This window comes from Erpetoichthys calabaricus, chromosome 1 (assembly GCF_900747795.2).
Source record: "Erpetoichthys calabaricus chromosome 1, fErpCal1.3, whole genome shotgun sequence".
Lineage (NCBI taxonomy): Eukaryota > Metazoa > Chordata > Cladistia > Polypteriformes > Polypteridae > Erpetoichthys > Erpetoichthys calabaricus.
The window spans coordinates 273,474,736-273,490,259 of NC_041394.2; the positions used below are offsets into that span (position 1 = coordinate 273,474,736).

General features: G+C 38.0%; 1 protein-coding gene across 3 annotated transcripts in view; it reads left to right on the plus strand.

Moving 5' to 3' along the window:
* frmd4a (FERM domain containing 4A) overlaps positions 1-15,524 on the plus strand; it is a 449,055-nt gene that overhangs the window by 233,661 nt on the left and 199,870 nt on the right. The gene's annotated exons all lie outside the window — the stretch shown is intronic.

Consider the following 15,524-nt stretch of genomic DNA (forward strand, 5'->3'; position numbering starts at 1 on the left):
GGATCATCTGGAGATATTTAACGTGGAAGGATCCGTTTACTGTAGGACGTTAAACCATGCCAGATGCAATGAATCCCTTTTTTTCCCATTATCCGCTTGCCTTCATTAATTGCTGTATGGGAACAAAAGCATTTTACTATGTTACTGACTTGGCTCCGTCTTGGTGCTAAAAGCAGAATCACCAGTTGACATTATGGACAGCTTTGCCCCATTGGTAAAACTTCGAGCAAGTCAGCCAGAACCAGCCTGAATTCTAGGAGTGAAAAAAAAATCTGTAACTTGTATGTGCTGTCCTGATAAAATACATTAAGGTGTAATTTTACATGAAAGTTCCATTCATTTGTTTACTTTAATGGGATGGCTATGACTATTGTGTCAGCATCAGATGCCATCCATTAGCTAAACTTGAATAAGGCGCCAGTCTTAAGCAGGGTACACTTACTCACACCCATGAGGGCATGGGGAGTGATATGGACTAGGAAATCCAAAACACATAAATCCCAGTAAATTCCAAAAGTACTTACAAAAAATGCCACTAGAGGGCACCGTCAAACCCCAGCTAGTAAAAAGGGCAAGCACCAAATCTTAATAAATACAAAGTTTATTTTTGTAAAATGCTCTTCAATAAAAGTGAAGAGCTATGGAGTACAGCAAGCAAAGTATTTGCCCCAAAACAAAAGTCCTAATACAGTATCCAGAAAACAGAGCAATAAGGTGCGAAAATCGAGAAATCCAATAAATTAGAGAAATACAAAAAAAAATTCACCAATTCCCTAGCACATTCAAAATTAACTGCCAGGAACTGCAGAAGATCTTCTGGATTTATAGGATGGAGGGTAATTCCTGGAGGTGATTGGCAAGTGGTACTACCTCTTTGGGGACCACCCACAAAACACGTGAAACTTAGCAACGGCAACTGATATACGTACAGTGCATCCAGAAAGTATTCACAGCGCATCACTTTCTCCACATTTTGTTATGTTACAGCCTTATTCCAAAATGGATTAAATTCATTTTTTTCCCTCAGAATTCTACACACAACATCCCATAATGACAATGTGAAAAAAGTTTACTTGAGGTTTTTGCAAATTTATTAAAAATAAAAAAACTGAGAAATCGCATGTACATAAGTATTCACAGCCTTTGCTCAATACTTTGTGGATGCACCTTTGGCAGCAATTACAGCCTCAAGTCTTTTTGAATATGATGCCACAAGCTTGGCACACCTATCCTTGACCAGTTTCACCCATTCCTCTTTGCAGCACCTCTCAAGCTCCATCAGGTTGGATGGGAAGCGTCGGTGCACAGCCATTTTAAGATCTCTCCAGAGATGTTCAATCGGATTCAAGTCTGGGCTTTGGCTGGGCCACTCAAGGACATTCACAGAGTTGTCCTGAAGCCACTCCTTTGATATCTTGGCTGTGTGCTTAGGGTCGTTGTCCTGCTGAAAGATGAACCGTCGCCTCAGTCTGAGGTCAAGAGCGCACTGTGGAGCAGGTTTTTATCCAAGATGTATCTGTACATTGCTGCAGTCATTTTTCCCTTTATCCTGACTAGTCTCCCAGTTCCTGCCACTGAAAAACATCCCCACAGCATGATGCTGCCACCACCATGCTTCACTGTAGGGATGGTATTGGTCTGGTGATGAGCGGTGCCTGGTTTCCTCCAAACGTGACGCCTGGCATTCACACCAAAGAGTTCAATCTTTGTCTCATCAGACCAGAGAATTTTCTTTCTCATGGTCTGAGAGTCCTTCAGGTGCCTTTTGGCAAACTCCAGGTGGGCTGCCATGTGCCTTTTACTAAGGAGTGGCTTCCATCTGGCCACTCTACCATACAGGCCTGATTGGTGGATTGCTGCAGAGATGGTTGTCCTTCTGGAAGGTTCTCCTCTCTCCACAGAGGACCTCTGGAGCTCTGACAGAGTGACCATCGGGTTCTTGGTCACCTCCCTGACTAAGGCCCTTCTCCCCCGATGGCTCAGTTTAGATGGCCGGCCAGCTCTAGGAACATTCCTGGTGGTTTCGAACTTTTCCCACTTACGGATGATGGAGGCCACTGCTCTCATTGGGACCTTCAAAGCAGCAGAAATTTTTCTGTAACCTTCCCCAGATATGTGCCTTGAGACAATCCTGTCTCGGAGGTCTACAGACAATTCCTTTGACTTCATGCTTGGTTTGTGCTCTGACATGAACTGTCAACTGTGGGACCTTATATAGACAGGTGTGTGCCTTTCCAAATCATGTCCAATCAACTGAATTTACCACAGGTGGACTCCAATTAAGCTGCAGAAATATCTCAAGGATGATCAGGGGAAACAGGATGCACCTGAGCTCAATTTTGAGCTTCACGGCAAAGGCTGTGAATACTTATGTACATGTGCTTTCTCAATTTTTTTATTTTTAATAACTTTGCAAAAATGTCAAGTAAACTTTTTTCACGTTGGCATTATGGGCTGTTGTGTGTAGAATTCTGAGGAAAAAAATGAATTTAATCCATTTTGGAATAAGGCTGTAATATAACAAAATGTGGAAAAAGTGATGCGCTGTGAATACTTTCTGGATGCACTGTACATAAACAACACCAAAAATAAAGAATGATGTGCATAATCAACATAAATAAAAGAATCAAAAATGAACAAAAGAGACACAAAACATGATTTTGAACCCCTGGCTGAGAAATGACAGGGAGAACATGCAGACACCACAGAATTTGAACACAGGATTCTGGAATTGTGAGGCAATAGTGCTAACCACTGCATCAGAGTGCTACACATTATTATTATTATTGCATAACTTGTGTATAACCAGGCTACCTGTGGCAGCAGATAACAGTATTAAGTAATGTAAGGCGTATTAAACCTACCCACAAATAAGACAGGTAAGTTCTGTTTAACATGGTAGAACTATTTGCACAACCACTTATGCCATAAAGCAGCAATGTGAGTCCTCCTTCTCCACACACATAATCTCATTTTCTAAACTCCAGTTAAAATCCATTCTTAAATCCAGAGTCAATGCCAACTACTAGGGAGAGGGTATTTTTACCGTACATGCTGGGGTTATCAGGATGTATTAAAATGTGCCCATGCTATGTTTGGTCGGTGTCCACTCAAAAGTCCTGTTTGTACTCCCCCCTGTACCCTTTCTTTCTTGTATTTAAATTTACATTTACCCATTATGGATCCTGATTTGCCAGCTCTCCTGTATATTAAGCAGCATCACAGTTTTTACCTACCTTGGATTCTCTGAGGTCTTTAGCAATCATACCCTGTGACATGTCTCTTAATGTAATTGTTGCTTACAAATGGTGTTACCACACACTGGCAGGGCCCATGTGGCCACGCTAGGTTTAGGCTCTTCTATAGTCACCATTGTGTTTTTGCATGTCTCAATGATGGGTATTTCCCTTGTCTACTGACAGTTTAATTTCCTTGCCCAGCTGACCCAATGATTACAAAACAATTGAAAATGAATAATAATTAAAAACAGTTTTGAAAGAGCTTAGCTCAGATTAACTTAACTAATGCTGTATTTTCTAAATGTGGATACTCCAATAGAAGTTCACAAAGAGTCACATCCTATATGGTGACTACATTTGGATGGAATGTCAATTGTCTGGCACACTCATACACATATTCATTCATATATTATGTCAATACAGGTTTGAGGGGCCAGAGGGAGCAGCTTTGAGTACTTGGTCAGGATATCAGTCCACTGCAGAGCATATTCGTTAATTTCCTGCTAGTTTAGAGTTGCATATCAGCCTAACCTGCACATCTTTGGGATGTAGGAAGAAACCGGAATACCTGAAGAGAATCTACTCTGACACTGAGTAAACGTGCAGACGCCACATAGGAGGTTGGAAATCAAACCCTGTGAGGAGCGTTGAAATGGGAGTGTGCCAACATATTGCCTCTTAATGTTGCATTTACAACTTAATTAGATTTGCTTTGTTTATCAAGATTTCCAGAATGAGTCTAAATAAGTTAAAGATTGAAATTCAGCACTATACACCTCAATCGGTCTTACATATATACACTATATTTCACTGAATTTCCAGTTTCTAGCCATGGAAATAATCAAACAGTTAAATGCCACATGTATGGTATTTCAAAGCCTTTTTATGCAATGTATATCACTTGCAGTTGGTGAAAGGGAATTGATAGGTCCATTGAGTTGTGCAAAATTAACTTCCCTTCAACTTAACCCACATATTTTTTTCTTTTTGAACTGAAGAAAAATAATGTCGCCTCATTGAACAATTTTATCATCCAAAGGATTTAATGGGGTGTTGAAGATTTTTCCTGTTTTTTTGAATGTAATAAATGAAAAGCACAGGTCACAAATGGTGAAACACAAAGTCACTGCTCCATTTGCTGAAAGTCAAGAAGGAGGACATTAATAGCTGTCTAGTTTTTTATTTTATACAAACAGGGTTTAAAGTCCAGAGTTTGGTCTGACTTTAGACTGTTACTGCAGTGAATGCTAGGCATTTGCTGCAGTGATGTTGCAGTTTCCTTCAGGAAATCACTAACACTGCTGAGCCCGTAAAAAGTCAGAATAACAAAGAGAAGGAAGGCAATCAATGAACATAGGCGATCAGCGCACATTATTCAACAGCATCCTGACTCAGCTACAGTACTGTGAATACTGTGCCAAGGTGATTTAGAAAGCAGAGACGGGAAAATTATACAGTACATAGTGGAAAGAAGATGAGTGCTGCTGCTTTTTGGCTCTTGTCACCTGACTTCAGTTCCACCATTAAAGGAATTCTCTACCCAAAAAAAGACCATTTTATAACTGTCACTTACCCTATGTAGTTAATGGTAAAGGTCAAAAAATTGTAATCTCAGGTTTTATGGAGAATGGAGCTCCTGACACAATTGGCTTCAATAGGAGACCAACATTGAACAAAGAGCAAAGAATTTAAACACGTCCATGAAAAAGTTTCCATTTACTGATGTTTACAACATCTCAAACACATGTATTTTCGTTAAAATTTTGCTAAATAAGGCAGTTTGTGAAAATTCTCTTGTGAATGCCTGGGCAACTTACTCAAACAAGAACAACCTTTAGAACTGAAGATTTGCCCCAATTCATCGATTATGTAATTGTGATGCCACCCCCACCCATTAACATCTCCATGAACAAGGCCTCTAGGAACTTCTTGTGATGTTTAAAATGTCATGTTGTCACTTTAAACTGAATGGTTCAACTAGAATGACTGCAGAAGAAGGTATAACAGTTGTACAGTATGTGCAGTGTGTTATGAGTTTCCAGTACTTCTATTATTTTTTATTTTGTTCAACCTCCTATACTTTATTCTTTGTTTCCTCAACTATTCTGGTTTTACTTTCACTTTCAGTGATGGTTTCATTTTGTTGCAAGGCTTATAATTTAATTTAACATAGTATCATTTGGTTTTACTGTGATGTCATTTTGTTTCCAGTTGGTAAGATTTGACTATTTCTAACCCATGACGTCAACACTGGGACGTTATTTAAGCTGAAAGCACATCTTAGTGGGCATCTAAAACAGTGGCTAAAATGTGACAGCTAGTGCTCTTCTGGTTTTTTTTTAGAAATAATGATTTTGACTTAGGTTTCAATATTTTTTTCAAATTTGTTGGTACATGGTTCCCCTTCTGACTTAGGATCTTCTACCCCTACTTTTTCTTGCTGAGTTTTCAGGAACATTATACAGGCATTGACTTACAAAGCAGGAACTAGCACTCAATAATACTAAGCTGATACTACACAATTTTGGCTCTGACATTCCAGTCACAGACACATTTTTGAGATTGGTGAAAAAATTCCCCAGGTTTGATCCAAATGGCTATGCCTACCCATCCCTCAAACTTATTAAGTGTAAGCATTTTGACAACAGACAACATGGTTGAACCAGGCTTTGAGCCATCTCAGACGCCCCAACTTTTTAAAGTGTTTTTGAAATTGTCAACGTAAATTTGTGTTGTGTGAGCAGCCCTACAATAAGTAGTGAGAATAGCAAGTAGTAATAAATAGCCAATGAAATCAGGAAAAAAAACAAGGCAGATGAGATAGAAATCATAAACAGCCTCAAAATCATGTTGAGAAAAACCTGGTCACAACATGCATGGACCCAAAAAATGGAGAAATTTGTAGAACTCTTGTAATGTTTCCTCAACCATTCTCTCCTCCATAATTCCCATTACATTGTGTGATTTCTTCTTAAAGAACAAAAGCATAGACAATTTCTACTGCAAGCTGCTCTTTCTTTCCCCTTTATTTCAGCAAAGTCAAGTGAAAAGAAACAGTCAAGTCTTTTGTGTAGTTTTGTGACACAGTGTAGGTTTGGAACCAGACACTTGTTTTATGGAAAAGAATTTGTAATATGTGAACACCGTGTGAGCCGCTCAACAATTTGGGATGTTGAAAGTGGACTCAACTCACTGCAGGCCAACTTAGAATATTCTTAGAGTCTTTTCATTGTGTCTTCTTAGTAGACTGCCCAGTGCAAACTTATACAATACTGCAGAACTTCCAGAAAAGGATGAGTGATCAATTGGCCTAAGTATGTGACTGTGTCTGACTTTGTCAATGAATTTCTGTTAGAACTGACTGTAGCCCACCATGGGTTTGTTTTTTTCCAAAGATGCTGCTCACTGGAGTTTTTGTTTTCCTTGCCTCCATGGTCAACAAGCCATATCTCAAATATAACATAAATGAGCATATTTTTGTTTATACTTTGATGTTGCTTTGTTTACATTATTTAATTGAATTTTGTCAAGTTTGTAATTTGCATTTTACCTGTGAACTTGTTACAGAACTCTTGAGGTTGAATTTAATGAAGAATGATAAACCAACAAACATAATTTGACTTGACCACATGAATATGAGGAGAATCTGTTTTCTTTCTTAAACAATACACCTTGAATTGACAGCTGATTGGGAATTAGTGTGGTCCAGGAGGTTACTCATCTGCCTATCCATCAGTTCTTAACCAGAGCCTGTCCCGGCAGCATCAGGCACAGATCAGGAACCAACAATGAAAAGGGTCTTTGGTTTGCAAATAATTATCTTTATTATTTATTTTTCTATAATTTTATTTAGCATAAACATTTTATTGATACTACTTACAACATTCATCAACTTTCTTTAACTCCTTCTCCTGGTGAGGGTAGCTGTGCTAAAAAGCTGAGCAGAGCTGTTCCAAATTATGTTTTACAGCCACAATATCCAGCTCCTCCTAGGGAATTCCCCAGCTGGCCAAGCAATATAATTCTTCCAAAATTTCCTTGGTCTGCCTTTGGATATCTTCCATGGAGCGGTTCCACAGAAGGCTCTGAGGGCGTAACAGATTTGATTAATTTTCAATTCAGTTTATCCTTATATAGAACTTTTCACTCAAGTCAGGCTCAGAGCACTTACACAGATATATAACAACAAAACAGTAAAAAATGTGTAACCATAGAACACTTCAATGCATAAGCATGCATACTGCATCTCTTTAAATGAACGGCCATAATTTGGCTAGAACCACATCAAATGGCTCCATTGGTTCTGGACCAGCAGTTTAACCTCTAGGCATAATTAATGTTGAATTACTAAGCCCTCCACCCTGTCACAAAGAGGGGTTAAATCAGTTTGTTCTAAGAGAATCACAAAGACTGCATGCTTTCACTATAAATGTGTTCATTTACTGAAGAATTATCTCAATATAAAGTTAATTGAACCAATTATCAATCTTTCTCAGCTCTGGACCCTGATGGTCATTAACATATTACAGAGAAGGCCTGCTGTCACGGTTGCTCTTTTGGTTTTGGGCTGTTTACTGTTAGAGTGAATGCAAAGCAGTCCTTGAGATCTGATCCCTCAATTACGGACATATGAAAAAATGCTCACTTGATATACAAACTACTTAAGAAAACAGAAGCCACTTTAGGAGTTGTTTCCTTGGAGATTTCAGAGGCTCTTTTGAAACGCTGACACAATATGCTTAATCAATTTATGAAGTGTATGGGTAAATAAAAATATTTCAAAATAATATATTTTAAACACCCTTGCAGTTAACTAATACTGTATGTGTAGCACAAGCTCCAAATAGTAAGACTCATAAACATTGACTGAAAAAATAATGCCCCCTCACCTCATAGCAACTATCTGAGACTATTCCACCTAAATGGAAACTTTTTTATAATAAGAATATAAAAACATAAGAAATTTGACAAACGAGAGGAGACCATTCAGTCCCATCAAGGCTGTTTGTTTAGCTGATAGCCAAGCTGTCCCAATATCTCATCCAGTTACGTCTTAAAGGTTGTCAAGTGTTCTGCTTCAACTACATATCTCAGTAGTTTGTTCTAGGGTCCCTCAACTCTTTGCATAAAGAAGTGCTTTCTGGATTCAGTCTTAAATGCACTTTCCCTTAATTTCCAGTGATGTTCTTGAGTATGTGATTGAAAGAATGTTACTGGATCTACTTTATCAATGACTCTGAGGATTTTAAATACCTGGATTAGGACCCCACACAGTCTCCTGTGCTCGAGGATACACAGGTTTAATTCTCTGAGTCAGTCAGCGTAGGACATGTCATTAAGTCCTGGGATGCACTTGGTTGCTCTCCTCTGCACAGCTTCAAGTGCTGCTATGTCTTTCTTGTAATGTGGTGAGCAGAACTGCACAGACTATTCCAGATGCGGTCTTACTAGTGCATTATATACAGTAGTTTGAGCATAGCATCCCTTGAGTTACATTCAACAGCTTTTATGATGTAACGTAACATTTCATTTGCCTTTTTAATTGATTCTGTACATTGCTTACTCAATAAGAATGTTGCACCAACATAAATCCCTAAATCCTTATCAGAGGTTGCTTCCTGTATAACAGTGTCTCAACTCTGTATTTATAATTGAAGTTACTTTTGCCCACATGTGGCACTTTGCCCTTTTCTACATTAAGCTGCATTAATAAGTGTTTGCTCAGTTCTGAATGTTATCTAGGTCTTTTTGAATTATTTGTGCTGCATCCTCAGTGTTTACCATCCCTCCAATTTTAGTGTCACCTGTGAATTTCACAAGTTTACTAACTATACCAGAATTAATGTCATTAATATAAATCAGAAAAGTAATGGTCCAAAGACAGACCTTGCTCCATGTGGAGAATTATCTTAAATGTACTCTTTGTCTCCTGCAGGTTAACCGACTAGAGATCCAATTTTGTAGATTACTTCTGATGCCTACAGCTTCTAGGTTAAGAATTAGTCTTTGGTGTGGGACTTCATCAAATGCTTTTTGAAAGTCTAGGTAAATTATGCTGTAGATGTGAACACACTGGAGATAAGTTGCAGAAGTATGTTTCAGAAATAGCAATACAGTAACATACTGTGCATGTTGCATTGTGGAAAAAGATCCAGTAGAAGCCTGGACTACAATGATGACATAGTGAAATCACTTACCTAAACACAACTACTTCACTATAAACATCGGACATTTCATCTGCTTACATGCCCAACACATATGAAATATTGACTCAAGACTTTTTATAAAATCAAAAGCAAGCTTCCTTCATTTTGTAAATAAACAGTTTTTAATAAATGTTTATTTTTCATGCAGAACACCATTGCATAGTATCTTAAATGTACAATAATGTTGTGGCTTAAAAACATCAGGTGATTGGGTTCAGATACTAACCTGCCTATTGAAAGTGTCCATGTTCTTTCTGAGGCTGCATGGATTTTTCTTCCAGTTTTCCTATTTTTCTGCCAGATCAGTGCACTTAATTTTGATTATATATAGTATGAATGTAGGATCCTGCCTTGTGCCCTGTGCTACAGAGATAAAGTAAGGCTCTACATGACACTACAGTTGACATGAGCAGGAGGGAAGAAGTGTGGATGCAGTATGTACTGCAATTTTACATATTGACAGGGGAAATGACATGAATGGTTAAAATAATTTGTTTGCATGCTCAAATCAAAGGTAACAAACTGAAACTTTTTTTTACTAATCAAAGAAAATGGAGCAAATATAAATGTGGAGAATCTACAGTGTTGGGAAGAAGTCCTTCATGGTCTACATTTATCCACAGTGCACAACATACACTATCACAGTCAAAAAGTCGCAATGCACCAAGAGTTAAAAATGCCTCTGTTGAATCATGCTAAATATGATCAACAGAATTTTATCTGTTTTGTGTCCTATAGCAGTCCATCACCATCAGAATCTTTGTGTGTGCCATGTAGAAAAGTATGTGATCTGCAGCACTGAACAGTAGACTAAAATGATCAAATGAACCAAGTGATGAGTATTTTAAAGGTGAAATTAGTTGGCAGGATTTCAAGCCTGGAGGAAAATAAGGAAGATTTTAATGTGCAACGCAATGTCAGCAAAGAGCAGGAAAATGTACTGGCTTATAATTGAAGTGACTGTAGAAGAACCTCACCCTTTACCATTCATGCTTACTTTGTAATGCTTGAAACTTTATACTGCGAAGTTTAAAACCCTTTTAGAAATTGTATTCCTATTTTAAATTTGGACACTAGGCAAAAAGACATACAATTTTAAATTTGTTTAAACTAGGGGGCTTTGCCCCCTGCTCGCTTCGCTCGCCAACCCCCGAATTTGGTTTTCCGGATACACACTTTTAAGGTTTTTTTTTCTTTGAATTGTTGCTATTTCATTAGTTTGACTTTTATTTCAGAACTTCTGTAAAAACAATATTTGTAATCTTGCAAATCCCAATATGCTGAATCTTTTTAATGAGGTCAGGACAGGTTTCTCTGTTTGGAATTTCAGCACAGACAAAACGATCTATATCATCAGCAGTTAATAATTTTTTTTACAAAGTAACAAAATAAGTAGAGTTCTGCATTGGACTCCTGTCTGTAAAGTTGTGCTATTTTCCTCTCACAGTTCCAAAGGTACATGGGGTTACCAAGGTGATATCCCAGCTTTTGTCTAGGTTTTTGTACAAGGGCTAGACAGAACGTTTTTGACTCCTGGGGTAAATGTAGCTTTTTAAATAAGCAGACAGATAAATATATACACACTAACAAAGTAACCAATAAATGCATGTGCGGTAAACTCCGTTTTTGAAATTCTCAAGATTCTTTATTTGTCACATGCATAGTTATACAGGACAACACACAGTGAAATGCATCCTGATCCACTTATCAAAAATTGTGCAAAGTTAGAAGAATATCAGTTAAATTAACAAAAAGTCATAGATTGAAAGATAACAGTATAGTAGAACATAATAAATAAGTAAAATTATGTGAATAAAGTAGAATTAAGTGTTAAGGTGCAATAGTGTAGTAATTATTGTGCAAAACCAAAGTTAGACTGGTGCATAGTTAAATGAGGCAGTTTGTTTGTTTGCGCTACTGCGATCTTTACTTTCTTTTTTTATATTTTCTAATTTTCCTACTTTCATATCCTTTAACTTTCTCCACATGTGTATAGCACCGTTTTTTTTTTTTTTTTGAGCCTTTCTAATTTCCCTGGTTTCATAGTCTCTAACCTGTTCTACATGTGTTTAGCGTCAACGTTTGTAAACGTCTTTATGAAGTTCTAGTTTGTCATTTTACTCACTGTCTTTTAATTCTGAGCCGTACAGTACAATATATAGAACAGAATAAATCCTCAATACAATATAAAAATTCTAGAAGTACAGAGTAGAATTTCACATTAGATGATATCACATAATATGATTTGGATTTGTTTTAAGTCCTGGAGACCTCATTCATCAAGCTGCCTCCCCCATTTTGCCATTCCACATCTGAAATAGCGCTAATCCGATGAAAGGACCCCTCATTCCCACGTCCCCATTCATCAGGGATGACTTTACTTTAGGCAGGCAATCTACAATTTAAAGAGATTGTTATTTTCATGTGAATTGTTACATATGCATTATTTTCACATTTACTTTAAAACCTTTTGTAAAAACAATACTTGTTTCTTTATTTCCTGCCCACCGTGTGTTTACATCTCTTTCTTCCCAGACTTATAATACTGCTCGTGTTGTGAAGGGTGTTGCGGCTGAACGTACACTAAGGATATGCCTTTGGATCATTTGCTGTCTTTTTGCTGCTTGCTAGCGGCCTCTTCTGCCTGTCGCAGGTCGTTGTTTTAAGAGCTCAGAGCACATGATGCTTGCCTGCCAAAAGCAATCCAACAACTGCTAGATTAGAGGTCTGTTGACTTGTTTTAAATGATGGCTCAGTGCCTGGTCTCGTGTGACTTTGTAAAAGCAATACCTGTCTTTTATTTCTGGCCCCGGGTTTGTTTGAATTCTTTCTTGCAGGATGTATAACGCTGCTCGTGTTCGTTTGGGGTAGCTGTTGTCGTGCTACCCTTCGATCTTTTTAAAGCCTGTACAGCCGCTGTCCTTTTTGCTGCGGCCCTGGGACAATCTCTTGGCACCAAGTCTCATGTTTACAGTCCCCGCAAGACGCACCGTGGCAAGTCTCCTTGGTCTTGCGGGTCTTTTAAATGTCTTTCGAGATTATCACGCATCGTAGCCTTGCATTTGCTTTCCATTCCAGGATTTCCTTTTATATATAGAGAGATGGGTGTGAAACAGAATGGTGAGCAACGGAGAAACAAGGTTGAGACTTCTGAAACTCCAGTGATTGCGGCAAAAATAAAATGGTTTAAAGCACAGTTCATGCAAAGTATAATGCCACACGTTTCAGTATATTCTGCACACTTGCCTGAGACTCACTGACTAATAGGTAGCCTATATAAAGCAGATTTTTCCCCAAATGGCATACTCAAAGCTACATAGATCTTGATTTTTGCTTGCAGCTATAATGTTTGCCAATTCTGCCCCCACAACTGCCGTTCTGGTGTGAGTACTTATATATATACCTGTAATGTAATTCTTGTCTCTATTCTTTGCTCACGTTTGCTTTCCTCTTTTGGACTGTTTTACCACTGTCTATGTTTTACCTTATTTTGATTTAACTATTTTGTCCCTGTGTGTTTAACAACTTTAGAGTATGTGCAACACTTGCCTGCTCCAGCCATGTTTCTCCTTGCTCCTGAGATGCTATTCTTCCATTTCAGATTATGATTAATCAATGTTACAAGTCTCTAGGGTCCAACTTTAAGCCTGTACACTTGCAGAGTAAATGATCTCTCAACTGAAGATAAAGTGGAAGAAATATTAGTGAAGACCCCAGTGCCTACCATGGGGACAGTGCTTACATAGCACAGCTGAAGTTTACAAAGTAGAGACAATTCAATTTACACAAGCATACCTAGCACTCTCTAAAATAATTCTCAAGCAGAGAAAACATTGGACATATATAGTCATTAGTTTCCAAAACTTCCCATGTTTTCAGAACTAAAATTATGTAATTTGAACACATTTTTACTAAAAGAAAAAGTCAAGCCTTTTCCCTGCTGGTATGATGGAAATGTCAAAATGATCAATAGATATTTATTATTATTATTATTACTTTATTTCTCTCTGAATTTAATCTTCTTTGTTTTGTAATCTACCTTGTGTTAGCACTTGCAAGGTGAAAAAAGATGTATTCACTTAAAAATGATTGATGGCCAGGACTAAGGCAAAGGAAATAGCCAAAGTGGTTGAAGTTTTTGTAGGTTTCCCTAGTAACACTTAAGTTGTTCCCACAGTCCAAAGATATGCTGGTTGGATGACTAGCATCTCTAAATGTGTCTTGTCCTGCCACCTTTAAGAATTTATACAGTATAACACAAACATTTGGGAATAGGTTCACCCTAAAGCTATATAATAAATAAATATTAAGAATTCAGATATAAAAGGTCTATCATAATGTTTCCTGGAATGCCAAAATGCCCTTGACATGTATTATTTCTAAAATCAAAACACCACAGTTAACATGAGAATAAAGTAAGGTGGCTATTTAACAATTCCATATTGACCCAATAATTCTTCCCTGCAATGACCCAGTGGTCAGTCAAAAGTTGGTTTGTGCTTTGTGATCACTGTTGCCAAGATAGACTCCAGCATTCCAATACCCTAATCTGGATTGAGGTGGATCAGTAAATTGATGGATGAATGTCGTTATAGTACAACTGTTTGCCACTTTACAGCACTTGATCAGTGGATTGTACATGTTCTCTCCATGTTCAAATGGGTGTACTCCAGTGTGGTCCCACATTCAGGATGATTAACTGCTTGAAACTGGCTCAATAAGAATAAGTGAGGGTGCGTGTAATGAATTAGGTCTGCCATGGCCTCAAACAATTTAGGTGGTGAAATCGGAAAAAAATAAAATCTGTTTTAGAAATGACTAGTGTGACAGAAAATGGATGCTAAGACATAGAATTAAGTTAGTGGCTTTAGTAAATAGGAGACTTTTTGGAGTAAACAGTCCTGCGGGACTAATAAATACCCCTGAGTAAACTGGTCATCTGTTGGCTTGCTTGGCATCTGTTCATTGTCTGGCTCCCATTTAAGGAAAAAACAATTATGCAAGTCAATTATAATTATGAGAAAAGAAAAGCAGTAATTGATTATTAATTAAGAAAGTGCCTGGAATGACAACATGCAGCCATTGCAGTCCTCTGTGATGATGATGATGATAATCATCATAATACATTTATTTTATATAGCTCCTTTCCCATGCTCAAAGTGCTTTCTGAATTTGACACTCCCGATTTACACTGCCCTCCCAAGTTTCTGACTTGGTCCTGTTGCTCTGGCTCTTCACGTCTCACTTTTAAAGAAAAAACCTGTTCAAAAAATGACTTTATAGTTAATTCACTTGGAAAGCCAGATGTGAATTCTATTGAGTCAATCTCAGAGCATTTATAGTGAGGCTACTCCACAACTCGAGACATTACCAGTGAATAACAAAACTCTTTAAGATGGATGGCATGGTAGTGCAGTAGTTAGTGCTGCTGCTTAATTGGATCAAACATCCCAGATTTGAATCTTGTGACTTGTTGAAATTTTGGAAGTTTGCTTTTCCTTACGTGTTCACAAGTTTTCTCCAACATCTCCAAAAACGTGTGTTAGCTTAACTGGCCATTCCAAACTAGTTATTGTGTGTTGGCAAGGAACTGGGAGAGCCTGGCACCAAATGTGACAATGAATTAGGTGAGAGATTAAGAATAATGTTAATGTAAATTACCTTCTTTCTGTTCAACAAACACATGGCACAGCATTATTTAAAATCCTATTATATTACTGGCTTTAATGTTTGGGTGGTGGTGTTTATGAGGCAATGGGAGTCACCACATCGTCTGTACTTTGTGCTTATAAATATCATATATGAGAATTAGGACTAGTGCCAGAGATCAGCAAGCAGCAGTGCCATTTCATCTTGAGGCTTTATGAATTCCAGTCCGTTATCTGGACTTGCAGGAGCCCCATCCCAGGAGCAAGAAGCCAAAGGTAGGAGCCACCCTAGAAGGGATTTCAGTTCCACTGCATAGCACATGCGCACGGACTGGAATAACTTTGATTCGTGAAAATTTAAGGCGACACACTTACCATACAGCGAATCGAACCCAAGTCCCTGACCCCACTTGAATTCCATTATGTGCATT